Source organism: Uranotaenia lowii, chromosome 2, assembly GCF_029784155.1.
Source record: "Uranotaenia lowii strain MFRU-FL chromosome 2, ASM2978415v1, whole genome shotgun sequence".
NCBI classification, from domain to species: domain Eukaryota; kingdom Metazoa; phylum Arthropoda; class Insecta; order Diptera; family Culicidae; genus Uranotaenia; species Uranotaenia lowii.
The window spans coordinates 162,693,486-162,710,945 of record NC_073692.1 but is presented as its reverse complement, the minus strand read 5'-3'; the positions used below and the strand labels follow the sequence as shown (position 1 = coordinate 162,710,945).

General features: G+C 35.9%; 1 protein-coding gene across 2 annotated transcripts in view; it reads left to right on the top strand.

Annotated features, from left to right (window-relative positions):
• The window catches only part of LOC129743453 (MLX-interacting protein), a 102,751-nt gene that overhangs the window by 44,972 nt on the left and 40,319 nt on the right, over positions 1 to 17,460 (top strand). The window contains exon 1 of one of the 2 annotated variants that reach the window (XM_055735490.1): positions 5,376 to 5,753. The exons of the other annotated variant lie outside the window; for it this stretch is intronic. The gene's annotated coding sequence lies outside the window, so the exon portion shown is untranslated. Of the gene's footprint in view, positions 1 to 5,375; positions 5,754 to 17,460 lie in introns of those variants that run through there. 2 annotated transcript variants of the gene reach the window in all.

Here is a 17,460-nt window from a genome sequence, read left to right as displayed (position 1 = left end):
TACACTGACTCGAGCTAGTCACCCGCCGACGACGTGAAGTCACTCTACCCCAGAGTATTCCGCGGCGTGAATACTCTTCCCCCTTCGAGTTCGACTGCGAAGAAGGTAAAGTCTTATCCCCGCAGCTTCCGTCATAGGGAGCGCGTTCTACTCAGATGCTCCGCGGCGGACCTCAGACAATTGAACAAAACGTGCTCTGGTGTCTCATCTTTGTCACCGCAGGTTGGGCAGAATGGCGAGGCTACGTGTCCAAACCGATGGTGGTACTGCATGATGCATCCGTGACCAGTCAAGAACTGTGTCATTTAGAAATCCACCTCTCCATGTCTCCGATCCATCCAAAATCCGACGTTAGGGATCAAGCGATGGGTCCACCGGCCGCGTTCCAAGCTGTCCTAATGGTGCTGCCAGCTGGACATCAAGACCTTTCTGACATGTTTTCGCACTTCGGGCATGTGCCTGTGCTCGTAGCAGAAGATATCTTCCTCTAGCAAGACCGAGATGGGATGACCCCCGCCACAACATCAGCAGCTACCGAGGACACCGTTCGGTATGCGCTGATAAATCTCAGGCACGCTGCAGAGCTTTTGCAGATGACACTACCTGCTAAAGGCTGCCGCTCAGTACCGCAAAATAGGTCGAGGTCACACTCGCCAGGATCCCTTTCTGCTGCAGCGGATCGCCGAGTTGTTCGACATGGCCCGAAAGAGGGCGGTTGTCACCATTGTCGCTCTTTTGCAGGCGTAAATAGTCGACGTGGGCCGTAAAGCTCAGCCGGTCGTCGATCATCACTCCCAGGTACCCGAACTAAATGTTTTTTATTAGTTGATCACCCAGGTGGTAAATCCTTTTTACGGATTGCAACCCAAGACGCGGCGAGCCACCGCGTCCCCCCAGTTTGCTACTCTGGGTCCATGGGTGCAATTGGACGACTCATGATACTATGTACCCCTACGCCATAAAGTACACCTGGGGCCTCTGGCAATATTTCCCATCCGGACCTGCAAACAAAGGCTATATCCGTGATGGGAAGACCATACGTCCTACACCAGCAATCGTCATCCACTCTTTGTCACGATTCACGACTCCTGGGACAACTATCCGTTCGCCGCTACTCGTGGCTCGAGTGCCACATTCGGTCTCTTACCACAATTCGAGACGTCATGACCCGCCTCTCCTCGTGACTCGAGACCCTTCATCCTGAGGCTCATCCACTGGGCGCCACATGTTACGGCACAAGACCCCTCTGTCCGTCGTGAGTCTATCGTATCCGCTTATGGGGGCCAGGAACCTCCCCAAAAGGCAGATCTATCAAAACCCGCTCGAACATTTGGTCGTCCCGCATAACGGGGTCGCGACTACCCGATACACGTTACGACCCCTCCCTCTTGCAACTGAGCACTGGTACCAAGGTACCCAGTCGCACCACGTTTGTGCCACACTCGGCACGCAGCTCGTCGGCGGGCTGGCTGCACCAAGTGTGACGTGTAGTTCTCTCGGCCGTACGCCTACAGGTGACAAGTCTGTAGACATGTTTCCACTCTGCACCACGAGGAGGTGGAACTATTTCGCAGAGCACCCAAACTTAATGTCAAATGGTAGAGAAGTATGGTTGATAGGTTGATTCAACCGTCTACAGAGTGTTGAAGCGGTTCTAGGAGCAGTTGATGTTGAACCACGGCAAAGGAGCTGGGAGAAAACCGGGAAAGGAGAACAAAAAGACGGAGGGAAAGGTTAAGCGGATGATTAAAGCAAATCCCAAAGTCTCAAGCCGTGATTTGGCTAAAAAGATCAGCATGTCGCAGAGCTACGTCCAGAATGCAAAGAAGAGAGCTAGACTGCATACATACAAGGTACAGAACTTCCCAAAACGCGATGAGCGGCTAAAACTCGGGCACGGAAGCTCTATGAGAAGATGCTGACAAAATATGGCTGTTGTGTGATGGACGACGAAACGTATATAAAAGCCGATTTAAAGCAAATTCCGGGGTTGGAGTTTTTCACCAGCAAGAGCAAGTTCGATGTGGACGACAAATTTAAAAAGAAGAAAATGTCGAATTTCGCCTCCAAATATCTCGTTTAGCAGGCAATTTGCTCTTGCGGACTGAGAAGTGAGCCTTTCGTGACAAAGGGCACAGTAGATGGCGAGATCTACAAATCTGAGTATCTCGAGAAGCGCCTTTTTCCGTTCTTGCAGCAACACGACGAAGCTTGGCTATTTTGGCCAGATTTGGCATCATGCCAGTATTCTAAATTTGTCCTGGAGTGGTATGAGGCAAATTCTGTCCATTTTGTTCCAAAGGGCATGAACCTGTCAAACCGTCCGGAACTGTGGCTGGAGGAGCAGTACTGGGCAAGCGGGAACTTTGGAAGAACAAGAAGACATTCAAAGACGAGAAGAACATGTTAAGAAAAAAAAAACAGAAAAACTGGTACCGGATGACACTGTAAAGACTTTGATGGAGGACATCGAGCTAAAATGCGTTCAAATTTGCACTCAAGGCTCCATCGACTAATTTTTCTTTTGATTTTTGAAGCAAATGTATGTATAAAACTATCCTGAAATTTTGGTTTGATTCTAAACATTATAAGAAAATTTCCATGACATTTTCGGTGTCGCAATAATTTTGTGTTCGCCCTTTAAACGTCTCTCCTGATGGATAGAAAAGAAGAAAAATATTCTTCAACTCCCTCGTCAATGTTAGTGGAGATAAAATGTTGCTTTTGAGAGTTTTACGTTTAGTTGTTAATGCTCCATAAGATTTTATATGGATTTTCTATAAAAGGCAATATCACCCAAGCACGAAGCCGTGCTCATTATTTCTCCATACTTTTCATGATCCGGGGTTTTTATGAACATTTGTTTTCGAAGATTGATGAGTTCATTTTACTTTTTATAGGCAAAAGTACGATAATTATTCAAATCCTTATGAAAACCTGTTTTGAATAGATGGCCACTAACCATGGATATCACTCATGCTGAATTCTGATTTTTGAAAACTGTATCAGGTATCAGGTATCAGAAAAGGGGTAGGCTTGATAGCGGCACGTTATCCAAACAAACGGGAAAATTGTGCCTAGCCTTTTTTTACAGATTTCATCATATACCTGAGAAACCTGAAAACCATAAAAGGATTAGAAAATAAATAAATATTTAGGGCATAAAGCCGATCCACGTAGGGATTTTAAAGCATTGAAGCTTATAACCACATTGGGTGAAAAATGTCAGATTGTTATTTTAGTTTAAATTCTTAGAATAAGATACAGTTATAACAGGATAGGCGAGAGTACATAAAAGCTTTGTAGCAAACGAAAAACAGGCATATATGAGCTAAAATGAATCACACATTTTTGATTCACAACTACGATATTCAGAAGATTTGAGTTTACAATGATCAGAAAGTGTTCTAACCACGATGCTACAATGAGGGCAAAAAAAACGATTTTATAACGGCAAAGTTGGCATTTAGCCTATCCACATAGGGATTTTTAAGCAATGAAGCTTTTTTTTTAATCATAATATTGGAAATAAGGACTTTTTTTTTTTAAACTTTCTCTGTAAAATTCTAACATACATTAAAAAAAATGAAGTCGGGCAAAAGAGGGACATGTACACACTAAGTGGAAGGTAAATATAGGTACAATAGTACCTCTGAATCATAGCTTAACCATACAGGAGATTCAGAGCACAAAGTCTTGATTTTATATATTTTTATTTAACTGGCCAGTTAGCGCTCTGGTTAGACGACTACAAAGAGTTCCTGTGACAACAAATTTGAAACAAGCGATAGCTGTAGCAGTGGATTCTAGAACCAGGATTGACGTTTGATAACGAAATATCAGAGTACGATACTAGATGAGCCTTGACTCTTCTTAACACTAGCCATTCTAAAGCTAAGGGAACATGTGTCAATACAAGAGAAATGACATGAATTAGGTGAAACAGATATGACTGTCGACATGCGATACAAGTTTTGATCGAAAGCTTGATTTAATAGGGAATTTTAAAGCCTTTTGGCAACCTAAAAGAAAATATTTTTTTGAACATTTTTTCCATGGAACCGATATTTGTACGGCTTAAATGATTGAATAACCATGACACAATTTTAAAAATTCAATATCTTTATATGTAAGGACATTTACCTCCACAAAATTCTGTTACCAATCCAAAGATAGAAGGGACTGAACACTTGTCCATAATAAGGAAAATACACTAGTTTTGCGCTTGATGTAACAGATATAACTGATGTAATTTAGATTATATTCTTCTATGATTTCAAATCGGTTAATATTAACAGATAGCCAAAAGATATGGGACCGTAAGCGATGCGTTTGCGATTCACATTTGAACACATGCGAAGAGATTTTATTAAATTGAGTTACTAGGAGAGAAAAAAGATAAGTTAAATGAAAAATCATATTCCAAATTGGCAAAACAAGAAAATATAGAAGAATACAACTTGTGCAAATGCATGTACTACATATGCACTATTGGCATACCCTTCTCGAGAGAGAATACGTACAAAAGTTCAAAAATACTAGCAAGAATTTAAAACTGATTCAGATTCAAACGCATTTTCTTCCAATGTTTGAACTTGAAAAACTTCTGAACTCTGCATGCAATAATTGACCTTGACCTATTTTCTCCCCCGCCCAGATACAGCCTCATTGATTTCCAATAGACAGAAATATGAGATAAACGTATCTGGGAAGTACTGGATAAGTCGCCTCGTACGACATGGACCAGTATCCCAGTGGCAGTATTCTTTTGGCCGCTGCCACACAGCCAAAACAAAAAAAAAGTTTATGCTTCCGTCTCTGTAAGTGCTCGGGCAATTTTTGTTTTATAAAAGTTTTTTCAAATTATGTTACCTAAAATCGTTGAAAACTTAATTAAATGACTAATTATATAGATAAGATGATTATTTCTTAGAGTCAAACTTACTGATCAACCATAAACATGATTTTGACCGGCCCGGAGGCAAGACTCCAGTGACATCATCATCATCCCGTGCCTCGCGCGAAAAACAGTCGCGCTCGCTTACCTAAAATGTAATGTAGCTAACTGAGGCCTAAGCCCACCCCATATTGTTGATACGGTTATCACCAATCTTTCGACTATTGTGCCAACAAGCCAGTGGGAGAGATTGAACTTTTTTCGGCTTTGGCCTGGTCCGGTAATTGCAGCAGTCTGCAGATAACACAACGGCACATCAACTAATCTCTCTTGTAGGCCATTTGGGTTGGTGGATTGCTGATTCTGTCTATGAACGTCGACGACTGTACCTAGTTAGCCTGTACCCTGTAGCAATCTTCAGCATTCACCGGAGGGAGGCTTTCTCCCAGGAACTCGCGCTAGTAATCATTCAGTAACTGTTTGGTAGCGCTGCCGAGTGGTGACTGACGGATTGAAGAAGAATTATTTTCAACCTTGAAATTTTGACTGTTGTGTTGGCCTCAGATAAGGGGCACGTGCTGCTGGGAGCTGTTTTTCATTTCCGGGGTCATCAAGTTTGGGCTATCAAAGGGATCGAGTCCTGGTGAAACACGTTTATTAGTTTAAGGCTATTGACTTGAAGGACCCTTTCGAAGGGGATTTGGTGCGGTGTGAAATAGTGACAGTGTTATAAACTAAAATCACACCAAAGTTTTTGAATACTCTACTCAAGTTAAACATGGGCATCAGAATTCCTGAAATTTGCGTCATCCGACGCTCTAGGTATAAGAAGAGCCAAAAACGACGCTATCGTTTGGTAAATATTTGCAATTATTTTTTTTCTATTCGATCTAGTGATTTAACTATCATCAATTATTTCAACTACATTAACGTAATGGCGTATTCCATGATTCATTCCATCATCTTGGTACTTCAGTTTTGGCTGAATTATTCGAGGTTGTAAGTGATCAAATTAGCACAAGTGTTAGTTTTCCGAATAAAAAATCGCTGCAGCTTTATATTAATATTTGATCTCCAAGATGCAAAATTGGAATGTTATAAGTCCACGGAAAACTTACTCCTGGATTGAAATCAGAATCGTACCTGCCATATGAATGGCTGTTTTTGGAAATCTGCGAACCTTGACTAATTTTACAATATCAATCTGATTAAGATGTGGTTTTTGGGTTTACACGTTACACTATTATTATTGTTTTCGCAAATTTTTCTTCATAACTCTTTTTATGTTCAAGATGCACGTATTTTCATTATAATAATCTTTTTAAACTTTGTAGTATGTATGTGGTATACCTATTTATACCGCCGCACACAGGGGTAAACGCACCTAATAAGCGATCAAAATTATTTTCGGACAAACGGTGAACGATAGACATTTGATGTCTTTACAACATTCTTATATTTTTTTATGATCTATCAAATTCTTGAAAGAAAACAGTGATTTTTCCACCTGGAAGGGAAATAAAAAAAATATTTCTTAAAATAATTAGCTTAGAGACTTTGACAAAAGTTGTAGATCTTATTATTCTTAGAAACTTTGTTGAAGACACCATCAAGATCGCACGAAAATTATAAAAGTTACGACCATTTTAAAAATAATATGAGTAATTTTGAGTTTTATTACATTTCTTTTTTATAGTATTCCATTTACAAACTTGGTTCAAATTGTTCAAATTGTTCAAATTGTTCAAATTATTGAAACACACAATTTTGTGGAGCATGTCGAATGCATATTTCAACTAAGAAAGGAGATATACTACAAAATATCCAAAACAATACCTTTGTCCAGTATGTTATTACCTTGAGAGTTCGGCCAAATTCGTATAATTTTTTTAGTGGGTTTTGTTTGTCAAGTTATTAGCTTTTCATCTATATATATAAAAATTAATGTTTGTCTGTCTGTCTGTTCCCTATAGACTCGGAAACTACTGAACCGATCATCGTCAAAATTGGCATCTGAGGGTTTTTGAGGCCGGAGATGGTTTCTGTAATATTCAAACCCCCATCCGACTTAAGGGAGGGGGAGCTTCCATACAAAGTTTGTAGTTTTTCCAACCAAATTAAAGTCATGACATCCATTTTCTCGAGATATTTTTTTTTTCCTTTGGGCGGTTTGTTTTTCGTCTCCATGGTCGAGGCGTCGGGCGCGAGTCAACGTCGCGAGAGGATAGTAACCATGGCATAGCATACTGATCAGTGGGAGTGGGAATATTTTGGCGCGTACCTATTTCTCAACCAAGCATTTTCTCAATGCAAGGGGTGGCGATATGAAGCCTTGATGTATTTTTTTTTCTACTTAATTCCTAGCTCAGTTGTACAACACATGGTTATGAATGACGCCTAGATGTGACCCAGATTGTCATTTTGAAGATCGAATAAAACATATAAATTTTTTTTTTGCCAATTTAGATCGTGTTAATGAGGAAGCATTTGTTGTCTCAAAATATAAATTTAGTTCTGATTCTAATGAAATAATGGTAGGACACTTTGGGGACAATTGAAATAAAAATACAGAAAGTAAAAATTTTCATAGATACAATCTTTTAACCCATTTCGCCTACAAAGTTATTTTTCAATCATATTGATAACAGAAATATGAATAAGAAGTTTTCCACAGAGGTAGATCGCAAACATTTTGTTGAACATGAAAAAAAGTACTTAACTGAAGTTTTATCAAACGCTATTCAAATTTAAAGAAGATAAAAAAAACCGATCCGACACATGAACTGATCAAGAGCCTCTTCTTTATATTAGATAAGATAGAACTGACGTGTGCATAAGAAAAAAGTATCAGTAAAATAAACTAATTTTTATTGAACAAAAGTGAGGGAATTCATTTTCCGAAAGAATTTTCATTCAAGGAACACTAAAGCATGTTCAGAGGTCCAACTTTTCTCTGTTACAAAAAAAAATGTTTTCGTCTAGAAATGGTTACTTCGGCCTAAATACACAGCTGAAACGAATTTAGAAATGAAAATGGGAGCTTTTTATTTTAAACTAGCTGACCCGGTGTGCTTTGCTACACCTTCCAAAAATAAATGTAATTTCTAAATATTTATTCAAATTTAGATTTTTGTAAGCATTTTTTTTAATTAAACCTCATCATAGTTCAGAACCAACAACTTTGAAATGAGAGCGGCAGCTGGAGTTCCGAATTGCAATTCAAAGATAGTATGTATGTATGTTGATAATCCACCATGGGTGCACGGATTCACCGCAGTTTGACCAAAGTATGGACTCATTTGCATTTATTTAGATTACTTGACCAACCTCGAATGCAGCTTACACCATACCCGGCACCATGGCTTCGTGTAAATTGTTATGTTGTGATTGTATTTCGTGTAACTGTTAGTATAATTTGGACGAATGAGACAATCAGGTGAACAACCAGTAAAAAATCTATAACATCTTCGATGATATACATTTACCACAGGTATTCCGGCATCCGTGTATATACCTGGCCAGCTGGCAATTGATTGATCATTCTAATAAATTTATTTACATGGGAAAACACATCTTACCTATCGGCCGATATTAGATATTAAACCTTAAAAATCATGCCGATAACGGGATTTTAGATACGTTTGATCATCATTTGCGATCAACTTCTTGAATGTGTACAGCTTTCATTCGGAATCACTCATTCTTTAAACATTTTCGTACCGTCGCACGTTTCACTACCGACTGCATTAAACGACACAACAAAGCATGTGTCGCTTTGACGACCGCGAATTTTTTCCACCCTCTTTTCATCTCTTCCTTTTCAAATTTCGGGTATAATTTTCTTCTTCTTTCTTCTGGAACACACTCGTCTCCGCCGATAGGCCATTCAGATCGGCTTAATTAATCGAAACATAATTTGAATGCCCCGAAGGGCCACGCAAATCTTCTCACTTTCCTTTCTCCCTTTTCTCGTGCCCATTTTATTTTCCTCCTACTACAAACTTCTTGAAAAAAATAAACACTCTGTTCTGTTCATAAGCATCACCATTACGCTATTCACCCACCCAGCCATTGAAAAATCTTGCATTTTTTTTCTCTTCTTTTCATCCTTTCTATTCATTACCACACTTAAGTCTTTTTTTTAAACATTTTATCAACGAAAAGCTCAGAACTACCCTTCACCCCTGGAGATGGACAAGACTGTAGGTTTAATTTTTTTTCCGAGACAAATTCCCCGGCACAGCTCTTCCGCCCCCTTTGAAGCAACCCGAATGCCGAACACCTTAAAACTTAAACATTCATCGAATACTCAATACTCAAATCATACTTTAGGTCTACCAAACACATTTTAATTGAAGAAAAATAAAACCCATTAATTGGCTTAGACACTTTCAGGAAGCTTTTGAATTGCAGAATTCACTTCTTTTCATTTTTTTTAAATTTTTTTCCGAATTGCAATTCAAAGATAGTATACATTATATACTGAAACTTGATCTCTAATTTGTTTTTCAAGATCTGCTTCAAGATCAAGCTTCATAACGACTTAAATAATGTCAAAATTTATGGATTCTCAACCTTGTTTTTCCCAAAGTGGGAAGTTAGGAACTTCCATAAAAACATTTGTCACATCTATTTTTGAGTTATGCCAAATATCCGTACGCAAACAATCCTTTTATAAAATATGGCTCCTTCTTTGAAAAGCTCTTTATCTTAAACTTACATGGGAGCTCCCCCATCTTTTCCAATTTTGTCCCACACTGCTTGAAGAAGGTAGGCTGATTTACCCGGCTCAAGTTTACATAAATTTCAAATTGAGAGAAAAAGATTCACATGTTGGAATTTATTGCATATTGTACTTTATAGAAATAGAATTTCGAAAATCATGGACATGCGACATTACAGCTTGAAGTTTTCCCAAACAGCTCTTGTCATGGTATGAAAATTATCGATTTTATACAATGCAAATTTCTTTTTTTAATAAATTTATTAAAGCAAAAAATTTAAATATTTAAAAAAACATAATTTGCAACACGAAATAAATTTTCAGCTTTTTTTATTTTCTCTTTGAATGTCAAATATTCAAAAATGTTGGCAAAAACAAATTTCTAAGTTAACATTTTCCTCGTTTATTGGGGCAAGTATAAATGCAAAGCTTATTTTCAGATGCGTCAGAGTATTGGCTTTAAAATGGATTTGATACGTATTTCTGTTTGTTTGTTTTGTCAAATTTCATTGATATTTATATCTGCATTATTGCTGCAGTATAAATTTATGTTTGTTACTCCACTTTTAACGAATGCTGTTCAAAGCAAATGACCTACATTACCAAAGACATTTAAGAATTTTAAATATCCGCTTCAGTTTTCGGAATCAACGCTTCAACATTTGGAATACCCCTTCTGGTCTTTCCAACATATTGAATCATAGGATGAATTTCTTAAAAGTTCGACGTTTGCTCTTGCCCCACCGTGTAAGTTGTCAGGAGGGTTTTTTTTTTTTAAATGTAGGAGTTTACTAAAAATTTCTCATAAAAATTTTGCTTCCAGTTGAATATCAGTTCTAATGTCTCACTTTTCAAAAAAGAAGTGGATCAAAAGTCTCTTTTACGGAGCCATGTAACACAAAAACACTTTTCATGTTAAGTACGTACTGGAATTGGTATGTTAAAAAAAAGTACAATATTTTTTTAAAAGAATTATCTATATATATAAAAACTAGCAGACCCGGTAAACTTCGTCTTACCATGTTCAATTTGGCGTCCATTTTCCATTTTTCCTAGTTTTCTTTTCATTTCCCTCTTTTCCTTTAAGGGGGGGGGGGGGGTAGGGTCTAACACTTTCAAAAAATCGATTTTTTTATTTTTTTATTTTCTTATTGTAAAACATTTCAAGAATGTTGTGTCAAATTTTCAAGTCAATTGAAGCAAAACTGTAGAAGTTATAGGCCTTTATCTCCTCCTATTTAATACTGCAAGAAAGCAAGAGCAGTAACTTCAAACGCGTTTTTCTCGAAAGCACATTTTTAAAGTCCGTGGACATCGTCATTTGAAAACTACTTATCCGATCCTTTTCAAATTTGGAACATATTTTCTACGTATAAAATACCAGACCCCAACGTTTTTCTTTTTTGTTTTTTTTTTACTTTGGGGAGATTTTACAGGTGAAAAATGGCGGATTTTTTCATGAAAAATCCTAGTTTTTACTTCAAACAGCCACAAAAATTTCATAAAATTTTTTTTAAGTTAAATAAAAACGTTGGGGTCCAGAAAAACATCTATTAAAAATATTTTGCTCTGATTTTTTGACTTCAGATGATTCTGTGCTGAGATACAGTGTCCACCGCAAATCCTGTTTTCTAAAAGGCATCCTCGAAAGTGCTCCGTCACCGGCTCATTTTTCAATATTTTTCTACGAAAAAAATACTAAATGTTCTTTTAACAATGCTTTGTATAATGCAAAAAATTTGAATACATTTGTTTGAACGATAGCTCTAGAAAAAAATCGTGAAAATGGTGTTTTTTTATACCCGTTAGACCCTACCCCCCCCCCCCCCCCCCCCTTAATCGAATCGTCCCGCTTGATTCTATCAAAATTAAACCTAAGAATTTTAACTCAACGGGTCTTTTAAAATCCAATTTTTGTAACTTGTTCCATAATTAACTGTATGTTGATAATATGTTTGTTTCATTTGCTGTATTCCTTTTAGTAGATTTATTTCGTTTTGTTCGAGTTCACATTAAGGATTAAACCGAAATAAAAAGTTTCTAATTTATTGGAATATATTGTTTATGAATCTTTTTTAAAATAGAATTTTGAATATCGGGCCATTTTTTGGAGTATTTGTCGAATGTTTTGCCTAACGCAGCGCATTCCCAATTAGCTTTGGATGGTGTTTTTTTAGAGCTGAAGAAATGAAACACATTAGAAAAGATTTTTTACTAACCATTTTCAAACAGCTTTTTATTCACCATCCTCATGCTTCGAAGCAGTTTGAATTAAAATCCATATTTTCACCAAAATCATTTCCAAATAGTTTCGCCTGATACTTAAGTTATAGACTTTACACATTTCAACTTAAAATGTTCCCAATCAGCATTTGTCATGGCAATAAATCTGACGATTTTGTATACTGCAAATGAACTTATTCTAGCAAAAAATGCAAAATAATTCCTTTGAACTTTAACCCAATGAATCAAAGAAACGATTGGTTTTGAAAAGGGGAAAACATATGTTTAGATAAATTCTCCCATTATTTTAAAGATTTTAATTGAAGCATTTAGATGTTCTGATTTCAAAATTTTCTGAACATTGTTGGTGGTGATCTGCGATTTCATTTAGGATTATGTAGTATTTTTAAGATTTAAAAACATTTAATTGAAAAGCAGAGTTTTTAAAATTTAATAGATCGAAAAGAAATAATCTGTTCATGCTTCGATGGTTTCATGAGTTCATTTCAAAAATGTAACACCGGGGCAAATGCAAACGAATATCGCCAAAGTTCAACTTTCATATTTTCTAAAAAAAAAATTTTCAAAAAAAAATTATGTTGTGTTGACAAAAAGAAATATCGAAGTATGCATTTGTCCCATTTATTGGGGCAAGTGAAAACACATAGGTCTTTTTCAGATGCGTCAGTGAAAAGACTTTAAAATGAATTGAATACTTGTTCTTGTTTGTCTGTTTTATAAACTTTCATTGATATATCCTAAGTTTTTTTCCGGAATAAATTAATGCTTGGTACTTCAATTTCACTGAATGCTGTTCAACCAAAAGACCTAGATTTACAAAGACCTTTATAGAAGTTTTGAATATCCGCTTCAGATTCAACACTCGGGATATCCTTTCTGGCCATTTTGGAGATAAAATTCTTAAATTGTAGATGTTTCATTGCTGAATGGCGCGTTTTCACTTATTCTACCTAAGAAATTACAGGAATTAATATAACTTTTAACACTTTTAGTTCATATTAAAACTTCATCATAAAAATCTGCTGCCCCTGGAATTTCAATCACAAAAAAACTTTTCAACAAAAAAGTGAATCAAAAATCTCTTCTATGTAGCCAAAATATGTAAAACAAAAACATAAATTTCATGTTAAGTTTGTACTTGAGTTGTGTGTAAACAAACAGTTAACGTGTAAACAGTTTTTTGATGAATGATTAAAAAAAAAGAGTTGAGTTTATTTAATCAGACGGTTTTTTGGGCCCAACAACTTTTAGCAATAATGTAAAAATTGAAAGTTTGCACTTGCTCTAGTCTACTTTCTTAATTGGAAGTTCTTCCGGAAAATGCATATCCTCACTTTTTGTTATTGAAAAGTAGATTATTTCAACTTACGTTTGCAAAAAATCAAAAAGTTCATTTTGCCTTTAAAAACTTCAATCCTTTCTAGTCTATTTCAAAGAACAGACTCCTGTTAAGTTAATGTGTCTAGCGTTCTAGGTGTGGATTATACGAAATTGAATGTAAAGCTTCCCAATTTCTTATTTTCAAACGTCCTCAAAGTGTCTTCATTTCATATTTATCATTACCAAATTCATATTTTTTGGACAACAATTTACTTCTTAAATTGACACGAATTAAAAATATTTTTAATATTTGAAATCGTTTAGGTACATGGTTTTGATTCGATCGATAAAATATCAATCCGTGTCACATTTATTATTGCTTATTTGTACACAGCATGGCGTCATTTATTACCATGTGCTGTGTACAAATAAGCAAGGAAAAAAACATATCTAGGTTGCATGCCACGTGCATAAGAAATATAAGTACTTGGTTGTGAAACAGGCGCCTAATTTTTAAATTTTTCCAGCGATCAATGAACAGTATGCTTTGGTTACTATTATCTTGCAACGACGTTTGCTAGCGACGCCTCGCCCATGGAGACGGAAAACAAACCCCTCAAAGAAAAGAAAATTTCTAAAAATGAATGCCTGACTTTTCAATTTTGAATTTTGGCAAAACAAAATTTATTTGTTGTATTCGATCGGCAAAATGTCAATCTGACTCACATCTAGGCGTCATTCATAACCATGTGCTGTATAAATGAGCTAGGAATCAAGAACAAAACAAATTACATCAAGGCTTCATACCGCCACCACTTGCATTGAAAATATGCTTGGTTGAGAAATACGCGCCAAAATATTCTCACTGATCAGTATGCTATGCCATAGTTACTATCTTCTAACGACGTCAGGTCGCGACGCCTCGACCTTGGAGACGAAAAACAAACCGCCCAAAGGAAAAAAAAATCTCGGAAAAATTGAAGCCATGACTTTCATTTCATTCAAAAAACTACAAATTTAATAATTACGGACAATTGATGCGACTTTGTGTTGTTTTTATTCGATATAAACCGATTCGCATGGCTACAGAATATTCTAAAAATAATTTCATTCGAATCGTTTGGGTCATTTCGGAGGAGTAGTACTACAAACACCGTTACAAGAGAATTTTATATAATAGATTAATGTTTGTCTGTCTGTCGCAGTTTTCCGTATCATAAAAAGACCAAACACAATGCTTAAAAAGAACTTCACAAAGATAACTAAAATGCAACTTACCGGTAAAATCGTCCTTACACTTGCACACAAGCTACCGCCAGAGAACTTCCCGGACTGGGGTTGGCTGCCAGAACGATGAGCCAGGCCGTTAACTCCCGAGATAGTCGCAGACTCGAAACACTTTTTGCGCGGCGCGTATAATTGGGACCGATTAAACGGGTGAAAATACTTGAAGACAGTATAAAAACCGCCTTACGAATTTGTTTAAATCGCAGCTAACTTCATAGAACGTCTTCCAAACTCAAGTACCAGATGGCTAAGAGACCCGTTGTCTTGTTTTTGGTCCCAAGAAAACTCCATTTTCCAACTTCCCAAAGAAAAGTCTCCATTGGTAACTCATGATGACTGTCAGAATAACGATAAGTTATTCTGTAGTCCTTATGGGTGGAATTTCATTTTACCGAAAACTTACACTTCAGTACACAATGATCCATTCTCAGTAAGACTGACATGATACATGTTCTTATTATGATTCGGAAATACTACGGATATTACCACTTACCCTACTACGGCCCGTTACATATTTTGGCATCATGAGACGTTTTTAACACTAGAAAGACCGGCAAATTTAATATACTTATTCAGATCGTGACCAGTCAAAATGACTGGTAAAGGGGAAATTTTTTAAAACATAATATTTTTAACTTTTTTCTTTTTATATTACTTTGTTACTTATTCGATAATATTTTTATCATAAAATGGATTTTTTTCTCACCTTGGGTGCACGGAATCACCTCATTTCAGCATAGTTGACGATTGCGGGTAAGTCATAAATTGAATATTTCAAATAATTATCAAAAAATTAAAATACATTACCAATCCTATTACAAAGATATGATAAATGGTGATGGGTTTTGACCATGGGTGCACGGTTTTAATTCAGTTTTGTCGTAGTAGATATTTTCTGGCACCCACCGCTCTGAAGTTTTTCCACATGTTGCTTATAAATCATACATGATATTGTAGGTTTTAGAGAATAATTTCTCTATAAGTAGAGCAATTTACCATGGGTGCACGGATTCACCGCCATTCTTCCAAAATCAACGTTTTTGCATGCTTTAGGTAAAGAATAACGGCATTTATAGATTCGAAAGAACATTTGTGTTATAATCATGGTTCTTCACTATGGGTGCACGGATTCACCGCATTTTCATCAAATATTGCATTTGTTTGAAAAAGTATTTTAACAAATCTTAACTATACCAACCTGAAAGTTGATTTTGGATGAATGGCAGTGGAACCGTGCACCAATGGTAAATTGCTCTGGTTATGAAAAAAAGAAGAGAAATTGGAGAACGGTTGAATTTTAAGAATTATGTTCGTCAAGTTACACGTGAGACGGATTATTATGAAAAAAAAAATAAAAAATATACCAAAATCTGAACCATGTCTCAACATGAATTTTAAATCAACAATTTTTATTTATTCATTTCTGGAACTCGTTTTATTTATTTCTGGAAAAAAAGTTTCAATCATATCTTGAAATTATATATTTACTTATTTTTTATTATAATACAGGTAGTGAATTTTAGGAATTATATGCATCAAGTTATGTCGTGCGATAACCAAAATAAGGAATCAACATTATTAAATTCATTAATCGATTTGTTTTTCCTATAAAGTATTTCAATTGGTTAATATTGCATTTCAAATACCTATCATATTGCACCTAAAATTAAACCTAAAGTTAGAACATTTTCAAAAAATCGCACTCAATATTCAAAGCCGACCATCTCGGGATAGGGTGGACCAAATTTCAAAATTTGAGTTGGATTAGAATCCTTATTCTATACTTTTCAAAACACAATCAAAAAATTTTGTGCAAAAATTTAAGAACGTTTTTTAATGAATAAAAAAGACACTTAAGTTATCGCCCAAAATATTGGGATCACCCTTCAGTATGGTGTATCGGCCAAAAGTTTGGGATCATTCTTTTAAAATCATGCAAATTTATCTCATTCATATCTTTCTCATCTAACATCGTATTGCAGATCTGAAGGGTTCATTTAAAAGCTTTAGAATTGTTGTTTCTTCATAAGTTCATTCAAAAATTATATTTTAAATCGATATCCATAAAAATTTCAGAATCAAAAGTGTGAATTTTCAAAAAACAATTAATTTCAGGTAAATTTTTTATGGTTATCACTTTAAAATATAATTTTTGTATAAATTTATGAAAAAACAACAATTCCTAAGCTTTCAAATAAACCCTTCAGATCTGCAATACAATATTATATGAGAAAGATATAAATGAGATAAATTTGCATGTTTTCAAAAGAATGATCCCAAACATCCCGATACACCATACTGAGCGGTGATCCCAAACTTTTGGACGATATCTTAAGTGTCTATTTTATTCATTAAAAGTGCATTCTTAATTTTTGCACAAAATTTTTTTATTGTGTTTTAAAAAGTATAGAATAAGGATTCTAATTCAACTCAAATTTTGAAATTTGGTGCACCCTATCCCGAGATGTTCGGCTTTGAATATTGAGTGCTATTTTTTGAAAATGTTCTAACTTTAGGTTAAGTTTTAGGTGCAGTAGAGTTTTGAGTGACGTGCAATCGATTTGAGGTTCCAAATTCAGTGTAAGGAACCGTCAAAAGGGGTCGTCCATATTAACTTTTCAATATCTTACTGATATTGACGTTATTATACATCGGATTAGGATGAAAATTTGCACATATGAGTTATTAGTGACAAGCAATTGATTTCACTTATCCAAATTAAAACCAGGGGTCGGCCAAAGGGGTCGTCCATATTAACTGTTCACTGTTAATCCGTTATTGTCGTTATTATACATCGGATTCAGATGAAAATTGAAACACGAGAGTTTTGAGGGACAAGAAATCGATTTCAAGTGTTAAATTCAATGTAAGGGGCCGGCAAAGGGGGTCGTCAATATTAACCTTTCAATATTTTTGCTATATCGTCGTTATTATACATAGGATTGGGATGAAAATATGCACATGGCAGTTTTCAGGGACGGGCAATCTA